This window comes from Mastomys coucha, unplaced genomic scaffold (genome assembly GCF_008632895.1).
Source record: "Mastomys coucha isolate ucsf_1 unplaced genomic scaffold, UCSF_Mcou_1 pScaffold9, whole genome shotgun sequence".
Classification (NCBI taxonomy): Eukaryota; Metazoa; Chordata; class Mammalia; order Rodentia; family Muridae; genus Mastomys; species Mastomys coucha.
This window is the reverse complement of record NW_022196915.1, coordinates 16,852,508-16,870,307: the sequence shown is the minus strand read 5'-3', so window position 1 is coordinate 16,870,307 and position 17,800 is coordinate 16,852,508. Positions and strand designations below refer to the sequence as shown.

Here is a 17,800-nt window from a genome sequence, read left to right as displayed (position 1 = left end):
TTCTTCTTCTTTTCCTCCTCCTCCTCCTCCTCCTCCTTCTTTTTTATGTCAAAAAAATTTTTATCACTTCTCTCCTTCTCTTTGTCTTAGTTAGGGTTTCATTGCTGTGAACAGACACCATGACCAAGGCAACTCTTATAAAGCCAAATATTTCATTGGGGCTGACTTAAGAATTTCAGATGTTCAGTCCATTATCATCATGGCAAGAGCATGGCAGCATCCAGGCAGACAGGGTGCAGAAGAAGTTGAGAGTTCTACATCTTGATTCAAAGGCAGCAGCAGGAGGCTCTCTTCCAAACTGGCTGGAGCCTGAGCATAGGAGACCTCGAAGCCCACCCACACAGTGACATACTCCTCCAGCAAGCCATGCCTCCTCCAACAAGGCCATGTTTCCTAATTATTGCCACTCCTATGACCAAGCATCCAAACATATGAATCTGTGGGGGCCAAGCCTATTCAAACCACCATATCCCAAGTCTTCCCATAGCCTTCCCTTCATTCCATCTCAAATTGATGACTTCTTAAAAATTATTACACACACACACACACACACACACACACACACACACACACACACAAAACTACTGAGTCTGTTTAATGTGGCTTTTGTCTATATGATTTCATGCTCACTACTTTGTTTTGGATAATCAATAAGGGGATTTTCCTCATCCCTGGGAGAGGCTAATTCTCCCTCTTTCTGCCATCATTAGTTGCTTATTGTTCCTTGTCTAGGGGTGGGACTTTCTGAGATTTCCTTCTTCTGCGTTAGCACATTATTGATACTGTTCAGGTATTGTTTGGGCAGCCATATTGTATCATGGGATTAGCTTCCCTTCACTCCCTACAACCTAATAGCATGCTCCCTGTTCCTATGGTTCTTACAGCTTTCTGTCCCCTCTTCTGAGACGTTCCTGGAGCTTTAGGTGCAGGTATTGTATTGTAGTTGTACCCCCTTTGGGCTGCCTTCTTCCACCCAAGATTGGTTCTATGTTTATATTATTTTTAGAATAATTTCTAGGAAGAGAAGTGAGGAAAATCTTCCCAGTGTGGAAGAGAGCCTCTGCGTGGCTGCCTGCAGAGGATAGATTTCTCCTAGCAGCCTCACTTAGGAATTTTAGAATAATTTTCTAGGAAGAAAGTTGGGAAAAATCTTTACTGTGTCCTTTAAAACATGAAGTCTCTTGAAGTCTGTGCACAGCCCATTGTCTCCTTTGTATGCTCCTCTGATGTGAAGTAGGAGCCATGTCAACAGAGCCTTATAAAGCCCGAGTGTTCCGGATAAAGGCCTCTGAGAGGGCAGCATTTCTGCAGGGTTTGACTTCATGGCTAAGACTTGCCGTATTGCTGTCTTCTTTTTGGCTTCTACTTAGCCGGCTTTCTTGAGGGATCACAGCCACTGTTGCTGTTTTCTCAGTAATGTGTAGCTCTTAATGGGAAAATGACAAGTAGACATTCATGGGCAAGACCGGAAGAGTGGATGTTGTGCTTTGCTTTAGGAAAAGTGACATCATTAACATTTTATATGATTACTTATTAGCTTACACAGAAGTAGGTCTCACTATTGCATTCTTCAAACCAAATTGTTTTTGATGTTTTTCTCCTGCTTTCCCGATCCCCTGTTTCTATTCTCCAGCTTCAGAAGTCCCCTTTACTCTTTCAGGCTGGATCTGACTTTTGCCCTGCCCCACCTTCTCCTCTCAGGTCTGCTTTCCGGTTTCGTAGTTTATCCCCATTCTCTTACTCCTTACTTACATATGCACAAACATTAAATGTAGGATCTATAAATTAGAGAGGATATGTGAACACTGTCTTTCTGAGACTGATTCACTCTGTTTAAAACTTTTTAGATCTATCCATTTCTGGCAAATTTCATTATTTCATTGTTTACTCACGGTGGAATAAAATTCCTCTGTGTATAAACATCCCAGTGTCGTTATCCATTCATCTGTTGATGAACATCTGGGCTGCTTCCCTTTCCTTGCTTTTGTGAATTCTATAGTAATGAACATGCCTGCCAGTCCCTCTGCTACTCAAGCTGAGGTATCGACTAGCTTGACCATGTTCAGGTCTTGTGCAGCTTAACCACCGCTTCAGGAAGTTTATGGGCCCAGTGTCCAGGCTATGTTTAGAAGAGTGTTCCACAGTACTCTTCCCCAGCCTCTGAATCTTACAACTCTTTCCACTCCCTCTTTTGTGGTGTTCCCTGGTCCTCAGGGGCAGTTGATATAAGTGCCTCATTTAGGGGCTTGTTAAATGGCTCAGTGGGTAAAGGGACTTGCTGCCAAACCTGAAGACTTTAGTTTGATTTATGGGACCCAAGTGGTGGAAGGGGTGAACCAACCCCCTCAAGTTGTCCTCTGAGCTCTATGCTTACACTGTGGCATGTGTACCCATACATACAAATAAATGTAACACACAAACATCCCAGTCAAAGCTGAGCACGCAAAACTTACTTCTCTCCACCCTTTGATGAGCTAACTCTTTGCACTGATTGCAAGACCTTTATTTTAAGCTAGTCTTCAGATCATAACCTGCTCTCCAAGCCCTGTCACCACCAAGGGACCTTTTTCTCCCAGGAATGAAGAAATAGGGATTAGAATTGTCCACTCCTCAGGTTTCAGATGGGGTTCCAGCCGAAAGCTTCCCATCCTCTGCCATATCTGCTTTCCTCGGCCACCCCTGTTCTATCCGTGCCAATAAGCTTCAGTACTGGCTTAGCCATCCACTAGCTGTATAACCTTGGGCAGCATGGGTATCACAGTTCCAGCACACTTCTTTATAAACCAGAGGTCGTATTATCTCGATCTACCTCAGGGGCTTAAAGAACTGCATAGAAATGAAGCATTATGAAAATAAATTATTAATGGTAAGGCTCAGAGAAATTTGTTTATGGGAAGAGTATACACTATTGATTCCTTATAAGAGTTTGTAATTCTTTGCCATCACAGAGTCTATACCAAAGTGAAAGTGACTCTGTTGGGAGTGTCACTACTACTGCCACATCCTCCTAATTTCTTCAACCTGACTATCCTCAGAGATGGCAATAGCAATCTGCATGGCAGCACTCCCCTACTGGCCACCACGGTGGCCGAGTGGCCACTGAACTTGTTCTGTCTTGTCAGAGGGTTGGCAAAATCAGCTCCCTGCTGCTTTCTCATTGTTCAGAATCCAATTAACCATCTCTGGCCACAGCGTGACAATTATCTGGGTTCCACACCATGGAGCTTTCCCTGTGGAAGCCTTAGGGAGCCAGAGTGAGAAGTAAAGCTACTTTATCCTAGGACACCTGCAGTTCCTTAAGGGACGAGCCGCTACAGGGTTCAGATCCACATCCACATGGGGCAATTGCTCCATCTCCTTCTTCAAGATGTCAGAGGGCAGTGCCCAGAAGCAACCTGCTGCCTTCAGGGTCAGTAAACATTCTGAGTGGAATGGTCCAGCAGGGAGAGATGCTGGCAGGTTAGATGGGAGCCGGATTGGAGAGGTGCTTGAAGCTGCTCAAGGTAGAGTTGAACTTTGTTTCAAAAGGACAGTTAGAAACCTGACACTGGATAGGGGGCCTAAGCTCTATGTAGAAGGCAAGAATGCTCTGCTATGACCTCTATCTGACCTTGCAGACTGCCATCTTGTAGCATGTCACCATTCAGCATCTCCCAGTTTCATTTCTATGACATAGAGCAATGTAGTCATTTAGCTCCCTTTGAAATCATCCAAAGTTCTAAAAGCTAGATTTGGGTCCTGAATCTGCTACTAAGTGACTGTTTTATGGGCCTTGAGTATGCTGGTCAGCACAGTAAGTGTGAAGGGGATGGCTAGGTGGAACGAGGCCTCTCTGTGGTTCCTCTTGAATGTTCACATGCATGTATGTGTGCATAGGGCCCTAATGTCTCACCATAACCCTACATGTGCCCACAGGTTCACTGTGTTGCAGTTTCTGAAGAAGTTTTGAAGATAAAATAAATGACTTGAAAAAAAATCCCAAGACAATTGATATAATCTAGCCATTACCAGGTAGACTTTTGCCATTTGTAACAGTTTTTAGAAGGGAGAGTGACTTGTTGGCAAGACACCCAGTTTCTAGATTTTCCTCTGTCTGATTTTCTTCCCATCACTAGCTGAAGAGCTCCTTGTTGGTGAGAGACTCACTGATTCCATCGTTGGGAGACATTAGAGGGGGAAAGGGTTAGTCAGCTTGGGTAGTAGGGAAGAGAAGCAGAGCCCAGGCTGGGTCCTGGCAAAAGGGAAAGAATTAATTAGATAGAGATAAGGGAATCAGACCTTCCAGGTAAAACCAGGTAGTATGGCAGGTCCACAGGTAGAGAGAACTGAGCTGGCTTGATGAGAGCCAGAAGCAATGGGAGATGAAACAAGGGCCTCACAGCCAGACAGTAAGAGACTGTCACCTGGAGCTCTAGGCTCTTGCTACTCAGAGTGTGCCTGGAAACGAGGGGCGTCTACATGACCTTAGAGTAAGGGAGGCATGCAGAGACACAGAAGGTTGCTCGGTATGGTGTCTCATGCCTATCATCCCAATGCTTGGGAGGCTGAGGCAGGAGGGCTGCCACAAGTTCAAGGCCAACTTGTGATACATTGAATTCTGGGTAAAGCTGACTTGTGGAGGAAACTGTCTCAAAACAAACAGAGCAAAACAAGTAAAATAAACATAGAATCTTAGGTCCACTCCAGGCTTCCTGAATCAGAACGTAAATTTTTAACAAGATCACAAGCTATATATACTATATATGCGTTTCTATGTACTGTAAATCTGAAGGTGATGCAGTCCAGGACAATGGGTCTCTGTGATACTGATAAACCAGATTGCCCCTCCCAAGTCAGAATCATTAGGGATGGGCTCAGACACCATAAGGAGCTCTAAGTTGTAGCAAGGGTAAAAGACTATGGTTTCAGAACTGTAAGGCAAGAATGAAAGCGTTAGTTCACAGAATGGAAGAGAAAGAAGGTTCAATAAAGGCCGTGTAACAGAATGTGGAGTATAGTCACAAGACAAAACTGAACACGGACAAACCAAATACTCCACAAAGGAGACCGCACCTCCATCCCAGTTGCTGGCTGGCTGAGGAAATGCCTGAGTACCAGTTGCTGCTGGACACTGGTTTGCAGAGGACAATGAGAAGGTGGTTTAGTACCAGACATTAACACTTAGATTTGACAGTGAACAACACCTGGCAGGTATATGATGTCACACTGGAGGACATGTCCTGAAGAATGAATTTGTAACTTGTTAGGGAGCAGGAGGCTGGAGGCTTAGAAATGTTACAATGTTAGTTCATAGAACAAAGGGCTTTGTTGTGAATACCATAGAACCCGGAAGAGTTTTATAATAACTTAGGTTCTACTTCTGTGCATGACCTCAGTGACAGAGCAATCTTTGTTCTTTTCTGCTTGGCCTCAACAACCCTAGGCCTAGAGTTAGGGAAGGGCATGCCTAGGCTACCTTTAAGAGAGCCCTGTGGAGTTCATTATCAGAAGGGCCTGGCCTGTGCGATGTTCCCCTGCCAGCTCTGTGACTCATCCACACACTTCCCCAGTGATATTTTCAGAGTACAATTATATGTAGCAGACTCTCTTCCATGGCTGACAATGTTGCCCATCTGTGAAGTCATTAAGCTCTTGTGCTCTAAACGCATGGGGGAGGTAAACAGTGGGAGTAATTGGGAACCTACTGGCAGGGTGGGAGCCTGGGAGTCAATATTCTGCCCCAAGGCATTTAAGCCCTGGTATCCTTCTTTCTGAGGGAACATGGGCGTTGAGCATTGATGCGTTTCATCTCTGCAGTAGAGTACAACCAGATTTGAAAACACAGACCAAGATGATGAAGTAGGCTTAGAATTGAGAAGCCCAGATTCATAAATGTTCATATGAATATATTGTGAACATATGTCATATATTAGCAGTAGTCATGCCCACATTTCTTCCTTGGTGACTGAGACTTTTTTCTTTTGCATAGGGCTATAGTAAGCAAGCATGCCTGAGAATGCTTTCTAAATTATACTGAGCAATACAAATACTTTTTTTTTTTTTTCAGAGACAGGTTTTCTCTGTGTAGTCCTGGCTGTCCTAGAACTCATTCAATAGACCAGGCTGGCCTCAAACTCATAGAGATCCCTCTGCCTCTGTCCCCCAAGAACTGGGATTAATCAGAGGTGTGCTCTACCACCACCCAGCTTAAATACTTCTTTAAAAGGGTCACTAGAATGGTTAAGGTGAAGAAGGCTAAGTGTCTCTATTGGAAGACCCATTTCTATGACAGTTATGTGGTGCTCTTCCTATCTTTGCCAGTACACAGATTAAACAGAAACCTACTCATTTGGTTCTATGTCTTCTGTGGCCTATTTCTCCTCAGCCTGATATTTCAGGACCAATCTTTAAGGGTTTTTTAAATTTATGCAGATATGATTACGTATCTGTGGGTACACTCTGCCTTTGGGAAAAATGATGAAATTTCTGGCAATAGCGTGCCTGGTAGAAACATGCAGAACTTATCTCTGGTATAGATGAAGCCATAATAAATAGTCTTTCATCAGAGTTTTTGGCTTTCTTTGTTCAGACTGTTTCCTAGCCCTCAAAGATGTCAGCAGTGATAGGACCCACTCTGTAAGCATCCTGGGAGTCTGTGAACTGGATCCAGTGTTGTTGTTTTGAAGGATGGATTAAGATTGAAGAGCAGGGCAGTGGTGATGCTCATCTCTAATTCCAGGACTCGGTAGGTAGAGGCATTCGGATCTCTGTGAGTTGGAGGCCAGCCTGGTCTACAGAGTGAGTTCCAGACCAGGCAGGGCTCCACAGAGAAGCCATGTCTTGAACTCCTCCCTGCCCCCCCCAAAAAAAAACAAATTAAAAAAAAGGAGGATAAACTATCATGTTTGTCACATGATCATATCATGGCAACTCAAAGACACTAACATTCCTTCTGCTGGCTAGTTTATCTGGAAATAGAGAGAGAGGCTCATTTGTAGAGTGCAGTGTTTTCAAACCAGAATGTATCAGTCAGCCCGTCAGCTGGAGAATTGTTGAGAGTCCTACCTGTAGAATTGTAGTGTCCTACCTGTAAAACTTCCCATCTAGGTGGTTGGTGGCCAGTTGGATACATTTGCATTTCTTATAGTTCTTAGGTGCTGCTGTTGTTACAGCAACAGTAGCTACACTTTGAAAACCGCGGGTCTTGTGCTTATGATATATAAGATGCGTTCCCAGCCCTCTATAGCATCATACACTGTGACCTTATGGTAGGCATTTTGCACATGAAAAAACCATCTTAGGTTTCTTCTACCACTGTTACATACAGTTCTCACAGCAGTGAGGAGCATGCTGGGGTTTAAAGCTTGTACTAGTCTGCTTAGTTTTTGGTTGTGTCATTGCAGTGTTCTAGAATGTCAACCAAGTGTGGCCAAAAAGAGAACATTGACCTGATTCTGGGTCCTGGGTGCAACAGTTGCCTCGTTGTCCGAGTGATAACAATTATGGCATTTTGAAGATTTATGAAGAAACCTTGACAAAGTAGTAAGGGGCTGGAGGAGATGTTTTCAAGCAGAAAGCTGTGTGGATGACAAAGGAACCCAGTGAGGCAGAAGGAGCCAGGAAAGGAAGCCAGTAAGAGCCTGCTTCGAAGAGGGAAGTGCACAGGGAGACAGGCTATGGGCGTATCCTGGGAGTCCCAATAGCATCCACCTTGCTCAGGCCCTATGGGACAAAACGACCACTGTTTTTTTAGCCACTTAGTTGTTATTAAGAGTCTACCTAGTATGTTTGTGCAGAAGGCAATTTGTAAACCCCTCTTATCCATCCTGGAATTCTCAGCTATTTGCTGTTAAAGTAGCTTCAACCATTGCCGGGGGCGGGGGTTGGGGGTGGGGGGGAAGGCTTTTGATCCTGTTCCCTTTCAGCTCCATGTGTTCCTTGTATTTATCAAAATGGAACACTAACAAATATTTATCCAGTTTCATAGATGTGTTGACAATGAAGCCTACCACGTGTGTCTTTCTGTCTTGGAGATTCTTTTGATTAATACATGATTGACTGAGATGTCTCCAGTGTAGTATAAACACATATTAAAAATAGCAACCTGAAAAATGTAGGAACTGAATAGAAAGGTCCACATTTCAGGGGGCAAGAGTGCCAACCTGGTCATTAGAGCACAAAACACATAATCTTTACTGAATTATCTAATTTTTCATAACAGTTTTTCAAAATAAATGGTTTTGAATCTTGCAATGTATTTTTTTAGACACATATAAAATATTCTCAAACTGGAACTTAAAAAAAATTTCTGTGTATGTTTATATAAATTCTGGATATTTTATCAACTTTTCAAGCCTGCAGTCCAATTCCATTTTATAGCATCCATTTTTTTCCCCACCCCAGTCATGAAGCATTTTCAGACTACATTTTTGTCAAACACATGCACACACACAAACACTGGCTGAGTACTCCCTGCTTTGTTAGTCAAAGGGATTGAAGGAGTTTACATTTAAGGTGTATACATCTTTCTTTCTTTTATTCCTTAACTCCTCCCTTACATGTATTTATTTATTTGTGAGTGTGTACAAGTGGTGTGTGTATGTACATGTGTGCATGTGTATACATTTGTGTGCGTATGTGTGTGTGTGTTTGTATGGACAAAGGTCTTTGTGTGTGTGTATGTGTGTGTATGTGTGTGTGTAGGTCAGGGACCACTTGGAGAATCTGCTCCATCTACCATGTGAGTTCTGGAGATTGAACTCAGGTTGTCAGTGATGCTGGTGAGGACCTTTTCCACATCAGATGTCATCTGCCACAAGTCAGCTGCACGTGTCATGGCAGAAACATCATCAACCTCCTTTGAGGCAGGGTCTTCTCCTTGGGTTGGAACACCCAAAATAGACTAGGCTAGCTAGCCAGATAACCCCAGGGTCTGTCTGACTCTGCTTCCTCCCTGCTGAGATTGCAAGCACATGTCTAGCTTTTAAAACGTGGGATCTGAGGGCAGACTCAGGGCTTGTGTTTGTAAGAGAAGTGTTGTACCAGCTAAACCCTCCCCTCACCCCTGAGTTCCATGTTTTACAGATTTTCTGTGAATATATATTACCCTTTGAAGGTATTTTTTTTCTTTACTTTAGATTGAATATGATAGGCAGGCAATTTACCACTGGGCTACAGTCCCCAGCTTATTAAACTTCTTTGGTCTTGAGCAGCCAGGCTTACCAATGTGTATCACATTTCTGGCTTATGCCTGTGTGATTCTGCCCAGCTGTGGAGAGTCGTCTTGACCTTGTAAGGCCCCTGCCTCAGCCGTTGGAGTAGCTGGGATGAAAGGCCTGTGTGACTATGCCCAGCTGTGGAGAGTCTTGAATTGGTAAGCCCCCTGCCTCAGCCTTTGGAGTAGCTGCAGCCTTTGGAGTAGCTGCAGCCTTTGGAGTAGTTGGGATGAAAGGCCTGTGTGACTATGCCCAGCTGTGGAGAGTCTTGAACTGGTAAGCTCCCTGCCTTACTCTTTGGAGTAGCTGCAGCCTTTGGAGTAGCTGGGATGAAAGGCCCCCGTGTGACTATGCCCAGCTGTGGAGAGTCTTGCTATCCCAATGATTTTCTATGCAATGCTACTTTTTAAATATTTTAATTTAAAAGTTAAAAAAAGCTTACACTAGTATCAACGATTTTTGATTCAGATTTATTATTATTATTTTTTTAATAGCAGGAAAGCTGGGTCTACATATCTAGCAATGTGTCTGAGAGATACTGGTGACATTTAAACTTTGGTTTTATGTTGTGAACTGAGTATTTAAACAACTGTTCTGAAGAAGCAAAAAGGAAACTATAATGTTTGAACTATAAAATTTCTGACGTGTGTTTACTCTCTGGATCTCTGTAACAACTTCCTGTCCTTATAAACTCACCCCTATGCTTGACTGGATACAGATTGGTGTTATTTTCCCAGTGTATGACTGTCCCAGTGTTATTTCCAGTAGCTGGTCTGTGCAGTTAACCTGGACTTGGCTGTGCTTCAGTGGTGTTGGCTAGGTTCATATGCTGCCACATGTGTGGGTAGTCGAACGCTTATCTTACTCTTATCTCTGATCTATGATATCTGTTTGGGGGGTTACTGACATTAACTTTTGAATCCTAAATGCTAAAACATGCGCTGGGTATCAAAACAGAACAAAATACAAACCCGAATGGGGTCCACTGATTTTGGATTACATCAAGGGACAGAATGCTGTTAAAGGGGAGACCTGTTACAGTACAGTGGATGATACCCTAATTGGAAAATGATGTTCTAAAGCAGGGGATAAAGATAGGCGCCAAGATTAGGCAACGAAAGGCACCTTTTAAATGACCCCTCCCTCCACCTTTCTTTCTCTAACTGGGTCTCCTTTAGCTAAACACCCAGGTTACGTATTTCAACTTGATGTGTGTGCCAGAGGCTGCACACTTTTTGTAACTAATCAGTACAATTATCCTTGGTGTGTGTGTGTGTGTGTGTGTGTGTGTGTGTGTGTGTGTGTGTGTGTGTTTCGTTTCTTTTGGAGGAAGGCAGGGTCTCATGATGAAGTTGAGACTGGTCTAGAATGTATCCTGGTGTCCTCCTGTCTCAGTCTCCAAGTGTTGTGATTGATCACAGACACCTAATCTCATTATGCCTGGGTTTGCCCCAGTTTTTAAGCTGAGGAAACAGAGCCCTATGAGGTGAGTGACTCTTCCCCACTCCCAATATAGCTAGGTGGGGCCTGGTTTTGAGTCTAAGTCCACCTGAGTGTGAAATCCAGCCTCTCTGGTATGCCATGTTAGACTAGTAAGAGCCCTCAGAGATCACATGTCACAACCGATTTATTTCACAGATGGGAAACGTAAGAATCATGGGTAATAGGATACAGCCTGTGTATATTAGATGCTGCCAGGATTTCCCAACTAGGGAAGTAGGGATTTGGTGCATTAGACAGTGATGGTTTAAAACTGGGTTAAGGGAGATGGGAATGAACCAGTTAAAGGGACCGAAATGACTCTTGTCTGATGTGAGCTGTACTTGATGGAAGATAGAGACCAGCTGGACTCTTCTTTCGATGGGGCCAACGCATGAAGAAAGGACTGCAAGTTGTGTAGGATGGGGGTCTTAGTAAGTTATAACTGAGAAATTCTGGTGGTGGGAGACAGTAAGGCTGAAGGGAGTATGGGGTGCCTAGTATTACTCCAGGAGAGGGACCCACTCTCTCTGAAAGCTGCTCCTACAGGGCCGGTGTTTTGTCTTGTTTTGTTTTGTTTTGTTGTTTTCCTCCTGCCTAATCTTAGGATGATGTTGCCCTTGGCAGTAACTGCAGTTAGTAAGTTTTAATTGACCCATCAGACCTCCCTGCATTCTGCAGATCTTCCTACCTCCCTCTCTGTCTTGCTTACTATAGACAGAGCTATTTCCATGACACACAAACTCTGATATTTCCATGCTCAAAAGTGGCCAGAGCAGCATGATCACTTGCATCCAAAGTGTGCTCTATAGACTCCTGGAGGTAGCAAATAAAAATACAGGAAGCTTAATTAAATTAGATATAAACAATAAATAACTGATTTTTGTTTGAGTATGTCCCAGGCACTAGTTAGACACCCTGTATATTATCTAATAACTCTACCTGGGTGAGGGTGGGAGTCGGGGTGGGGTGGGGGTGTTCCTTCTAAGGGATATTAGAAGTCAAAACTGTTTTCATAGTAACATTAAGACTTATATGACTTTTCCACCATGTTGCTATTTGTACTGATAATACAGGATCAGCAACAGCTAAGTGTTGTTGTCCTTAGATGAACTAAGATAGTGATACCAAAGTGAACTGAATACTGTACATTACTGTCTCCATGAACACATACCCAGACAACACACATGCACACACACATGCACACATCAGAACCCAAAATTCCTTTTACTTAGGAAACTCCTTGGGGCTGGGGAGATAGCTCGCTTGGTAGTGTGTATAGCACAGGGACACGTGTGATCTGAATGCGATCCTCAGTACATACATAAAAAGCTGAGCGTGGTGTGCGCGCGCGTGCGCGATCCTAGCACTGGTGGGATAGAAATAGGCAGATGTTTGGAGCTGGCTGACCAGCCAGAATAATCTAATTGGAGAGCTCCAGGGCAGGTATCAAAATCTGTCTTCTTAGGACCAAACTCTGGGTCGATTTCTGGCCTCTACATACATGTACATGTGTACCTGCTCATCCCCAAACATGCACACAAAAACACATGCACACAAACCTCCTTGATGAAGCAGTAAAAATTGCTAACATGATTAAATATCAATTGTGTGTGTCTGTCTTATTAACATTCTGGTTGACAAACTAGGACAAATGCATGAAATGTTCTTGCTGCACAGTGACAGTACCACTTGTAGGATGGGCTCCTTTTCCATGGAATATCGTTTTTTACTGACAAACTTTGGCTCTTCAGACCTAAGTATTTGCCAGATATTTTCTTGAAAATGAAGTGAGCTAGTTACTTCAAAGAAAAAACTTGACAGTGTTTGTGCCAATTATAAAACTTGAGCTTTCAAGTGAAAATTATAAATTTGAAAAACTTCTCTGTACGACCAAGAACTTGACAGCTTTCCAATATTAAAGATTTTCTGATGAGATTGGTAGTGATAAAAACAAATGTGTCTTTTTAAAAATATTGTATGATAAAGTGTGTTGATATTTGGAAAATGTGTGTCTCAGTGAACCAGTATTTTCCTACTGACCAATGCATGGTATTACCAAGCCATTGGTGGTAAGAGACCCATTCAAACTGCAATATAGACGTGGGTTTAATATAACAGAGTAAAATAGGACTTAGAATTCTATATTTCAAGCAACCTTTAAGGGTAGAGTTGGTGTCATAGCAAAGAATAATACCTATGGGTTTTCTGAAAGGGCTACTCAAATGATCCACCCTTTCCCAACCTCATCTCTGGAAGGCCAGGTTTTTGTTAGACATTTTGATCTATACAGCTATTGCCCTAGACTGCAGTTACAGATACAAGAGAATCTGTCTTTGCTCAGCTACTTAGTAAAGACATTTGCAAAAATGTAAAGCATTGTCACTCTTTTCATTATTTTGTTCTGGAAAAGAGTTACTTTTCATTTAAGAAAAGTCAGAGTTTTAGCATATCATGATCTTATTACTACTTTAAAGTGATTTTTTTCAATTTTGAATATGGCAAATATCAATATATATATATGTGTATATATATATATATATATGTGTGTGTGTATATATATGTGAGCTGTCATAATTTGAAGACTCTACCAGGGTATTTATAGGTATAGCCAGCCTTGAGGAAGACACCCTGAGGAGAGAGGTAGAGTTAGGGACTCCTCCTGGCCCTGGTTTTGCATCTTCCTACCATTCTCCTCTAAGCTCTGTAAGGTCCCAGCCATTTGCCTCCTTTCTGATTTCTATGTTCAAATTTTGCTTATACCATTGGGACACACAGCCCCAAACTAATTCATTTCTTCTCCTGGTGACCACTAGGTCAGGGCTATTCTCTCTGTACCAAGGTCTGTGAGTGGAGAGACTCACTCAGACCAATTTCCCAGTGTGTTTACGGATCTATTCTGCATATAGCCTTCAGGATCTATTTGCTTGTCTTTGTTAATTAGATTTCCCAGTGTGCAAAGAACCTCATTTTCTACTTTATTTTATTTTATTTTTTTACCATTGGAGGGCTAGGTGTGCTGCAGTAAACTTTATGAGATTTTGGTAAATATTAGCTGACAATTCTAGAGACATCTATGAGCTTTTATGATCCCATGAAAATTAATCAGAATATTTAGTACGTGCTGTGAGCACCATACTTGGCAGTTGGAGGAGGGGGCTCAGGATATGATCCTTGCTTAAGGACCTGACTTGTGTTTGGAGAGTCAGGATTTACAGCCAAAAAAGCAATCACATAAGACACAAAAGCCACATCAGTAAAGAAATAACGGGTGCTCTAGGGAAGTGGTGCAAGGCTTGCACATTAGGTAGGTTGCTGGAACCATCCTGGGACTTTTCATAGGAAGTAGTGACTCCATAGAGGCTTGTTAAATACGAGGGCTTAGTTAGAGGTCAGCAAGGCAGGGATTTCAGGTCAGTGAATAAATTTGAGCCAAGGCAGAGTCAGAAATGAGCACAGCATGTTCACGGCCTAATGAGGAGGCTGTTGACCACAGTGAAGGTGAACTGTGCAAAAGGGTAGGCTGGAAGCTGGGCATAAGAGTTTAGGCTGGATTGGGAGGGGGGAGGAAAGGTGGTTTACGGTCTGGGAAGTGACATGTCGTTTCTGCACACAAGGTGGATAATTTGAGAGGTAGACCAGAGTTGATGGAGCGCTTAGTTTGTGATGAGGGCGAGGTTATTGAGGGCATGTTGGGATCAGGAGAGCACTCCTAGACGCAATGTATATAGACAGCCACATTTAAAATGCCAGCTCTGTGCCTTTAAGTGGGCATGTTTTATATTTTAAGGGCACAGGAGAAGAATACCCTGAATCAGAGAGCTAGTGATACAGTTAAGGATTTGTATATAGAACTAACATTTCTCCTTCATTTTCTTTTTCTTTCTTTCTTCCTTTCTTCTTTTTGCATTTTTAAAAAAATTGATTAAATTTACACTTGGACAATTTCAGTTTACAATGGTGCATTCTGTTTACTCCAAGTCCCATCCTCTGCTGCTATCTCCCTCTTCCCATTGTGGCCTCCCTCCTTCCAGGGAGATCTCCCTCCTCCCACTGTGTCCTGGCCTCCTCCCTAGAGGTCCCTTTGGTCACATTCAGGCCTTCTGTGATTTGCTTGTGACCTTATTTTCCCAATAATTTACCTTATCATGGGACTATATGTATATTTAAATTACTCAAGTATACCAAAGCATACAGAACTGTGCAGAATGGGGAAAAAAACCCCAAAACCCCAACAAAAACAAACCAAACAACCAACCAAAAACCACCCTCCCCCCAAAAAAACCAACCCAATTTCTGCCTCACAAAAGAAAAAACAAAATCCCCAAACCCTCAAAATTTGATGATGTTGCAAAAAATGTTAGGCCCAAACTTCAACTCCAGGGCCTCAAGTGTTTAATACCAAGCTGGAGCACCTGTGTTCAGCCCTGTCCCTTCAGCCAGCATGGTGGAGCACCTGTGTTCAGCCCTGTCCCTTCAGGCAGCATGGTGGAGCACCTGTGTTCAGCCCTGTCTCTTCAGCCAGCATGGTGGAGCACCTGTGTTCAATCCTGCCCCTTCAGCCAGCATAGCAGAAGGAGATAGCTATTTCTTGAATGTTGTTCCTGAGACTTCCACATACATACAAATGAAATTATATATACATGATTCATATATACTCATTCCTTATACTTATTCGTATCTTGAGTGTTAAAATCCCTTCGCTGGTTCTCACTGCAGTGGAGCCTGGTGTGATGCTAGCCTGCCACCAAACAGCCTTCTCGAAGTGGTCCTGAGACCTCGTTCCTCCCTGATTCCATGTTACCTGTGTACCCATTGATTTTCAAGCCAATGCTACCCACATATGAATCTCTTTTGTGTCTCCATTCTTCCTGCCCTATTAGATCAGCCCTGTTTTTAATAGAAACAGAGTTTTAGGTTTACAGGAAATTCACGTAGTAGGTAGATGTCTCCAACAGTTTCTCTTATGATTGCATCTTGGGTTGGTGTGGTACATTTGTTACCACTGTTGAACCAGTACGTGGATTATTATTAACTCCAGCCCACAGTTTCTATCATTCAGCTTTGTGGTGCACAGGTCTATGGCCTCTGACAATCAAATAATGCTCTAGATCCATTATTACGGTGACATACAGAATAGTTTCATTGGCCTGTGGTCCACCATCTCTTCTCCCTCCTTAGTTAAACAGTTAACAGAACTGGGAAAACTTCTCAGAGTCCTTCAATGGCAGGACTCCTGAGGACCCCTGCGTAGTAGTGCTTCCTCACACTTGGTATAGCTCAGCTTCTGCTTCTTTCAGGAGATGGTTTGCCCTTGAGGAAGGGGCTGTGCACACAGATCTAAACTGATAACTCCTAGCCTAGACAATTGCTCTTAACCAGATGCCTAGTCAATGTTGGCTGCACTGAGTTGGGCCAGTGTTAGCAAGGCATTTTCTGTAGAAGTTTCCAGAGGCTAAGCTTTAGACCTGGAATTCTGATAACAACACGTGCTTCCTTGCAAATCTGACCTATGAAAGGATAAGTTCTTGCATCCTTTTTGATTTCAGCTAAGCGCCAGCACAGGTGACATCGCTCAGACCAGCTTTCTGTTACACAAGCCACAGGCTATTTCCCAATCTTGCCACACTCCAAAAAGCAAAGGAAAAAAGCAGGCAAGCATGGTTCTTTTCCTCTTTCCTGACTAGACACCCCTCTCTCAGGAAGACCCCTGGAGAGTCATTCTTCCCAGGTGGATCCCCCCAGTAGCAATCAGAGATGCTCAGTGTTGTCATCTTTGAGCAAGGAGCACCTTCCCAGAAACATTTATTTTCTTAATTCACGCTGAGCCTTTTGCTTTAAAGACACTGTTCTCAAACGTTCTAAAACTCAGTAGGAACAAGCAGATCTGAACAAAGGCAAATAAATCGAATCCTGCAAAGTAACAAAGCAGACACCTTTTCCCAACAGCCAGCACAAAGCTAAATGAAAAATATCAGTCATCCACTAGATACAGTATTTCCCCCTCTAGACAGGAGCTGGGGCCTGTAGACCTCCCCCACTACAAACAGGAGGCCGAGAAGGTACAAAAACAAAGTACTCATTCTTAAACGAGTCATCAATTTGAGCTGCACTGTCTACCTCTCCGCACTAGCGGTTTGAAAGACCTTGGCTGTTACTTCTCTGTACCTGCCTCCAAACACACGTGGAGGTGATGGCACACGAGAGGGAGGGAGCCCACCGCCACGTATGCATAAGCAAGGGAGGAGGGGATTCAGGGCTGAGGGCAGTTCCCTGAGGACAGTCAGTGCTCCCTAAAGAGCAAAGCTCCCCATCCCTCTGCACCCCTAAACTGGAGGAAACGGTGTAGGGGCTGGGGGACGCCCGTCCGGTCCAGGCCGAGCCCTCGAACCCTGAACTTTGCTGCCGCAGCAGCGATCGCTTGAGGGCACCTGGGTTCATGTGGGGGCGGGGCCTCCCCCAGGTGTGCGGAGTGCGAAGGCCACCAGAGTCAGCCCAGCGGATCCCAGGGACCCCAGCAGCCTCCGCTTGGGGGGCACCGTGTAGAGGAGCGGCGCATCGGCGCCCCTAGCAGCAGGCACGGGGCCCCACGGGCCTGGCTCGGGGAAGGGGCGCCCGCACGGCGGCGCCGAGGGGGTTAACCGGGCGGCCCGCGGCCGCAGCGCGCTTAACCCTCGGTCAGCCGTGCCAGCCCGGGGGTGGCGGCGTTCTAGTCGCGCGCCGTGGAGCCCGGGGGGCGCGTGGGCCGCAGGCGGGCAGCTGGGGCGCGGCGCGGCCGGTGGGAGGCCCGGGCGCGCGGGGGAGGGCGGGGGACGGCGGCGGCGGGCGCGCAGCGTCGCCAGGGCGAAGCCGGCGTGCAGCGCGGCGCGGCGGGCGCGGAGCGGGCGGGCAGGCGGGCGGGCGAGCGCCTCCGTCCCCGGATGTGAGCTCCGGCTGCCCGCGGTCCCGAGCCAGCGGCGGCGCGGGCGGCGCGGGCTGTGGCGGCGGCGGCGGCGGCGGGGCACCGGGCACCGCGGCGGGCGGGCGGACGGGCGGCATGGGGGGCGCGCCGAGCGGCCCGGCAGGCCGGGCGGGCATCACCACGGTGTCCCTCCGCTAGAGGAGGGGACCAAGCCAATTCTCCTTTG

At 44.9% G+C, this 17,800-nt stretch overlaps 1 protein-coding gene across 2 annotated transcripts in view; it reads left to right on the top strand.

The window, feature by feature from the left end:
• Positions 1–17,800, top strand: part of Cacna1d (calcium voltage-gated channel subunit alpha1 D) — a 445,956-nt gene that overhangs the window by 110,519 nt on the left and 317,637 nt on the right. Inside the window, exon 1 of one of the 2 annotated variants that reach the window (XM_031361255.1) lies at positions 6,628–6,724. The exons of the other annotated variant lie outside the window; for it this stretch is intronic. The gene's annotated coding sequence lies outside the window, so the exon portion shown is untranslated. Of the gene's footprint in view, positions 1–6,627; positions 6,725–17,800 lie in introns of those variants that run through there. 2 annotated transcript variants of the gene reach the window in all.